Below are 6,961 nucleotides of genomic sequence, written 5' to 3' on the forward strand. Positions count from 1 at the left end.
CATTTAAATTGCTATTCCCCATCATTTTATGTGCTATTTTTCTCTGGCTGCTTTCAGAATTTTTTTCTTGGCCTTCAGTTTTCGCAGTTTGGTTATAATTGTATAGGCGTGAATTTCTTTATGTTTATTCTTCATAAATGTGTAGGTCTGTGTTTTTTGCCAAATTTGGGAAGTTGTCAACCATTACTTTCATTTTTTTCTTTCTTTTTTCATTGAGGTAAAATTCACATGACGTACAATTGAGCGTTTTAAAGTGTACAATTCAGTGGCATTTAGTGCATTCAGAATGTGCAAATACTACCTCTCTTTAGTTTCAAATATTTTTCATTGCCTCAGAAGAATATTCTGTACCCATTAACTCACTCTCCATTCTCCCCTCTCCCATCCTGTGGCGATAACTCTAATCTGGTTTCTGTCTCTGGATTTGACTATTCTGGTTATTTCATATGAAAAGAACCATGCAATATGTGTGACCTTTTATGACCGGCTTCTTTCCCTTAGCATAATGTTTTCAAGGATCATCCAAGTTGTAGGATGTGTCAGTACTTTGTTTCTTTTTATGACTGAATAATACTCTGTTTTATGGATATGTATATACACCACATTTTATTTATCTCTTTATCAGTTGACAGACATTTGTGTTTCCTTCTTTTGACTGTTATGAATAGTGCTGCTATAAACATTTATGTACAAGTTTCTGTGTGGATATCTCAGAGAGAAATAAAATGTATATATAAAATATAAAATAAAATTATATATATATATATATATATATATGGAGTTGCTAAGTCATATGGTAATTTTTATGTTTAACTTTTTGAGTTACTGCCAAATTGTTTTGCACAATGGCTGCACCATTTTACATTTCCACCAGCAATGTGCGAGGGTTTCTTTTTCTCCATATCCTCATTAACACTTTTAATTTTCTGGTTTTTTTATGTATACATGTATATTTGGATTATATATTATGTATGTAAGTAATTATAACCATCTGGTGTGTGTGAAGTGATCTCACTGTGGTTTTGATTTTCATTTTCTTAGTGACAAATCATGTTGGACATAGTTTCTTGTGCTTGTTTATCTTCCTTGGATAAGTACATTCAAGTCTTTGCCCACTTTTTAATTGGGTGGTCTTTTTCTTGTTGAGTTGCAAGAATTCTTTAAATAATCTTGATACTAAACCCTTATCAGGTACATGATTTGCAAATATTTTCTCCTTTTCTGTAGGTTGTCTTTTCACTTTCTTGATGATGTCCTTTGAAGCACAAGTTCTTAATTTTGTTGATGTTCAGTTTATCTATTTCTTCTTTTGTTGCTCTTGCTTTTGTGTGAAATCTAACAATTCATTGCCAAATTCTGAGGTCATTAATATTCTGTGTTTTCTTCTAATAATTTTATAGTTTTAGCTCTTATATTTAGCTTATTGCTCCATTTTGACATAATGGTGTAATCCAACTTCATTCTTTTGCATGTGGTTAACCATTTATCCCAGCACTATTTGTTGCAGATATTATTTTTTCCCCTTTGAATGACCTTAGCACCCTTGTCAAAAATCATCTATCCATAGATTTTTGGGTTTATTTCTAACTCTAAATTCTATACCCTTGGTCTATGCTATGGTCTGAATGTTTGTGTCCCCCCAAAATTCATATGTTGAAATCCTCATCTCCAAAGGTGGTAGTATTGGCAGGTGGGACTTTTAGAAAATACTTAAGTTCTGAAGACAGAGCCATCATGCATGGGATTAGTGCATTCTAAAACAGCCTCCACAGAGATCCGTAACCACTGCTGCCATATGAGGATCTGGAAGAGAGCCCTCATCAACCCATGCTTGCACACTGATCTTGGACTCCTCCCTGGAAGCCTCCAGAACGGTGAGAAATAAATTTCTGTTGATTATAAGCTACCCAGCCTGTGATAAAAGCCCAAACAGACTAAGACAGTCTATACGTCTCTCCTTGTGCCAGTACTGTACTGTTTTGATTATTGTGGCTTTGGGGTAAGTTGTGAGATTGGGAAGTGTGAGTCCTCCAACTTTGTTTTTCAATATTGTTTTTGCTATTCAGAGGCCCTTGCAATCTTATATGAATTTAAAGATCATCTTTTCCATTTCTGCAAATGAAGGCAATTGGAAATTGTATTGAATCTGTTTCTTAACAATATTAAATCTTTTAATCCATTAGCATGGAATGGCTTTCCATTTAATTAGGTATGTAATCTCTTTCAGCATTGTCTTGTGATTTTCAGTGTACACATCTTTCACCTCCTTGGTTAAATCTATTCCAAGATATTTTATTCTTTTGGATGCTATTGTAAATGGAATTATTATCTTTATTTCCTCTTTGCATTGTTCATTGCTGGTGTATAGAAACCTAACTGATTTTTGTGTATTGATTGTGTACCCTGCAACTTTGTTGAATTTGTTTAGTAGCTAGTATATGTTTTCTGAACACTGTAGTATGTTCTCTTTATAGAATCATGTCATCTAAAAATAGAGATAGTTTTATTTTTTCCCTTTGCAATTTGGATGTCTTATATTTCTTTCTCTTACCTAATTTCTGTAGGTAAAACTTTCAGTACAGTGTTGAATAGTAGTGGTAAAAGTGGGATCCTTGTCTCATTCCTGATCTTAGGGGGAAAGCTTTTAGCCTTTCACCATTGAGTATGATGCTAACTATTTTCCCCTTTGATTCTGTCAGTGTTTGCTTCATATATTTTGAAGCTGTTGTATGGTGCATATGTGTTTATAGTTTTTATATCTTCTTGTTGATTTGACCCTTTAATCAATATATAATGTCTGTCTTTGTCTCTTGTAGCAATATTTTGATTTAAAATCTATTTTATCTGATATTGGTATAGCCACTCCAGCTATCTTTTGATTATTGTTTGTATGGAATATCTTTTTCCATCCTTTCACTTTCAATCTATTTGTGTCTTTGGGTCTAAAGTGAATTGCCTGTAGGCAGCATGTAGTTGGATCATTTAAAGTCATTCTGGCAGTCTCTGTCTTTTAATAGGTGAGTTTAATCTATTTACGTTTAAAGTTGTTACTAATAATGAAAGACTTAGTTCTGCCACTTTGCTGTTTGTTTTCTATATATCTTATACCTTTTTTGTTCCTTAATTCCTTCCATACTGCCTTCTTATGCATTTTATTGATTTTTTCTAGTGTCAGTTTTGACTCCCTCTTCAATTCTTTTTCTGTAAATTTTTTATTTTCTTAGTGATTGTCATGAGGATTACAGTTAACATCCTGAATTTATAACAATCTAGTTTGAATTGATACCAAGTTAACTTCAATACCATACATGAACTCTTCTCTTATTCAGCAGCTCATGCCTTTTATGTTGCTGTTGTCACAAAATACACAAAATCTGTATAGAATATGCCCATTCACATAGATTTATAATTATTTTTTAGGCTTGTTTCTTTTAAATCATATAGACAATAAAAAAGAAGAGTTACAAACTGAAAATAAAATAATATTAGCTTTTATGTATATACCTATGTGATTAACTTTACCAGGGATCTCTATTTCTTTATATAGCTTTGAGTTGTGGTCTAGTATCCTTTCAGTTAAGCCTGGAGGAATTTCTTTAGTATTTCTTGTAGGGCAGGTCTACTAGTGATGGCTTTTTATTTTTTTTAAATCTGGGAATGTCTTAATTCCTCCTGAATTTTTGGAGGACAGTTTTGCTAGATATAGAATTCTTGGTTGACAGCTTTTTTTTTTTTTTTGCTGCATTGGGTCTTTGTTGCTGTGCTTGGGCTTTCTCTAGTTGCGGCAAGCGGGAGCTACTCTTCATTGCAGGGCACAGGCTTCTCATTGCGGTGGCTTCTTTTGTTGTGGAACACGGGCTCTAGGCATGCTGGCTTCAGTAGTTGGCAGCACACAGGCTCAGTTGTTGCAGCACGTGGGCCCTAGAGCATGCAGGCTTCACTAGTTGCAGCATGCAGGCTCAGTAGTTGCAGCTCACAGGCTCTAGAGCGCAGGCTCAGTAGTTGTGGTACGCGGGTTTAGTTGGTCCATGGCATGCGGGATCTTCCTGGACCAGGGATTGAACCCGAGTCCCCTGCATTGGCAGGCAGATTCTTAATCACTGCGCCACCAGGGAAGTCCCTGTTTGACAGCTTTTTTCTTTCAACATTTTAAATACATAATCCCAGTGTCTTCTGGCCTCCATGGTTTTTGATGAGAGATCAGATGTTAATCTTACTGAGGATGTCTCATACTTGACAAGTTATTTTCTCTTACTGCTTTCAGGATTTTTTTCTTTGTCATTGTCTTTTGACAGTTTGACATAATAATGTGTCTCATGGTGAATCTCTGTTAGTTTATCCTGCTTCAAGTTCATTGAGCTTCTTGGATATATAGATTTGTGTGTTTCATCAAATGTTGGAAGTTTGGGGCCATTATTTTTTCCAGTATTTTTTCTGCCCTTTTCTCTTTCTCTCTTCCTTCAGAGACTTCTATAATGTGTATGTTGATATGCTTAATGGTTTCTCATAGGTCCCTTAGGTGTTGTTCATCTTTCTGTGTTCTTTTTCTTTCTGCTCCTTAGACTGAGTACTTTCCAATTGCCCTATTCTCAAGTTTACTGAGTCTTTCTTCTGCCTGCTCAGATCTGCTATTGAACCTCTACTGAATTTTTTCATTTCAGTATTGTACTTCTCAGCTCCAGAATTTCTATTTGGTTCCATTTTACAATCTCCCTTTTCTAAATTAACAGTCCCTACCTAAGTGTTTATATAGTGTTCTCCTGATTTCTTTTAGTTTTTTATCCATGCTTTCTTTTAGCACTTTGAGCATATTTTAAGACAGTTAATTTAAGTCTTCATCAAATAAGACCAATGAATGGGCTTTCCTCATGGATTGTTTCTGTCAGTTTATCTTTTTCCTATGAATGGATCATACTTTCCTGTTTGTGTGTTTTGTGGTTTTGGTTTGCTAGTACTTTGAATACTGGTCTACTTCTCTAATCTGCCCACTATCCTTTACTTTGCAAAGTCTTCAAATAGCTTCTCCATGCTTTCTGTGCAGGATTTATATTTGTACTCAGTGGGAGAGACAGGTTATAGTTTGCTTATTTCATCTTGCCAGGATCCAGAACCTCTCTAAACCATTCTTTTTTTTTTTTTATAAAGATGAGTATTTAATAGTGATGAAAGGTACAATCCACAAAGAAGATAAAATCATCATAAACATTTACATTTCAAAAATATCAGAGAAATTTATAAAGTAAAATCTATTATATAAACACAAAGACGCACTGAGAAAGCCTCAATAATAGTGGAGATTTCCCCTTGCCCTTCAAAAAATCAGTAGGTGAAATAGATAACAAATAGATAGGGATATGGCAGATATGAAAAACCATTGCAAGTCCAATTTAATAAATGTGCTTTGAACTTTTAAAAATATAGAACGTATTGCATATTTTGAATTACATATTTGAAATTCTTTTTAAACCATTCTTATTGTAAGCTATATGTCTGCCTGCTCTAGAAAAAGCATACTTGATTTTTACAGACTGTTTGGAATATAGTATGTGCCCAACTAAGTATTTACTGATTGATTATACCACCCAGTTGTTAAGGGCATGTGATGTTAATAAAGAGATTTATCTGCAGTTTTAGGTAAATGTGCATTAACAAAAGCAGGTAGCTTTCTGAGCTTCCATTTGAAATGAACATCATACTTGCATGTGTATGTATCTTTGTATATCTCTATGTCTTTGTAATGATATGTACCATCTTGTAGCATCTAGATTTATAAGTATCTTATTATTATTTGTATACATTTTCTTCTAAAAACTAAAAAGCCATCATAAGATTTTTTTTATGAATAATGACTAATGGAAATATCATTTGATGTTTAGTAAAAATGAATCGTCTTGAAATTTATATGCTCACAATAAACATGACCATTTAAGCTTCATTTCATTTGAATAAGCACTTTAAAAGTTTGAGTGCTTATTCTATTAAAGAAATCATGTATATATATTTATATCCCAGGGACAGAGAATAGTGAAAGTATTTTATGACCATTTTTAAAGAATTACGTGATTTTTTTTTTTTTTGGTAGAGCATAGAAAAGTTTATCTTATCCACTAGAACATAAGTACAAGTTGTAAATTGATGTTAAAATTAAAAGCTCATTAGATTACAGATTTAGGTATTCATGGCCCCATTAATGGAACTTTGGGATCAAGAAAGAAATATATGCTCTAGTCCCATTGCATAAAAAGTGGGACACATTTTATACAGTCTGATATTCCTTTTTTTGGGGGGGGGCTCTGTTGGGTCTTCGTTGCTGTGTGTGGGCTTTCTCTAGTTGCGGCAAGTGAGGGCTACTCTTCGTTGTGGTATGCGGGCTCCTCAATGTGGTGGCTTCTCTTGTTGCGGAGCACAGGCTCTAGGCATGTGGACTTCAGTAGTTGCAGCACATGGGCTCAATAGTTGTGGCCCACAGGCTCTAGAGCACAGGCTCAGTAGTTGTGGCGCACGGGCTTAGTTGCTCCGTGGCTTGTAGAATCTTCCCGGACCAGGGATCGAACCCATGTCCGCTGCATTGGAAGGCGGATTCTTAACCACTTCGCCACCAGGGAAGTCCCTATACAGTCTGATATTCTAAAAGGCTTTACAAATTTCAATACTATCTCTAATCTTAAAATTAGTTTGATTATGTTGGATGTATAGTCATGAGGAAATGGTTCAGATAGTCATAGAAACTTGAGGTGGAATCTTCCTTAAAAATCCCCTAGGATATGGTACCAAGCCAGGGGTCTTCCCTTAGTCTGCAATTCCATTAATGTTTGAATTTAGCATTTTGATGTTCTAAGTGATGGCATTTCTTCAACTTCCCCAGATGATTTCTCATAACTTAATATATTTTCCTGGCATCTAGCTTTCTCTAGTAAATCAACTCTTGACTATTTAGAAAACAAATTTATTTAAACTTTTT

General features: G+C 34.6%; 1 protein-coding gene across 8 annotated transcripts in view; it reads left to right on the forward strand.

Annotated features, from left to right (window-relative positions):
- The window catches only part of RANBP17 (RAN binding protein 17), a 315,779-nt gene that overhangs the window by 136,668 nt on the left and 172,150 nt on the right, over positions 1-6,961 (forward strand). The window lies entirely within an intron of this gene.

Source organism: Balaenoptera borealis (genome assembly GCF_965194805.1).
Source record: "Balaenoptera borealis genome assembly, chromosome: 2".
NCBI lineage: Eukaryota > Metazoa > Chordata > Mammalia > Artiodactyla > Balaenopteridae > Balaenoptera > Balaenoptera borealis.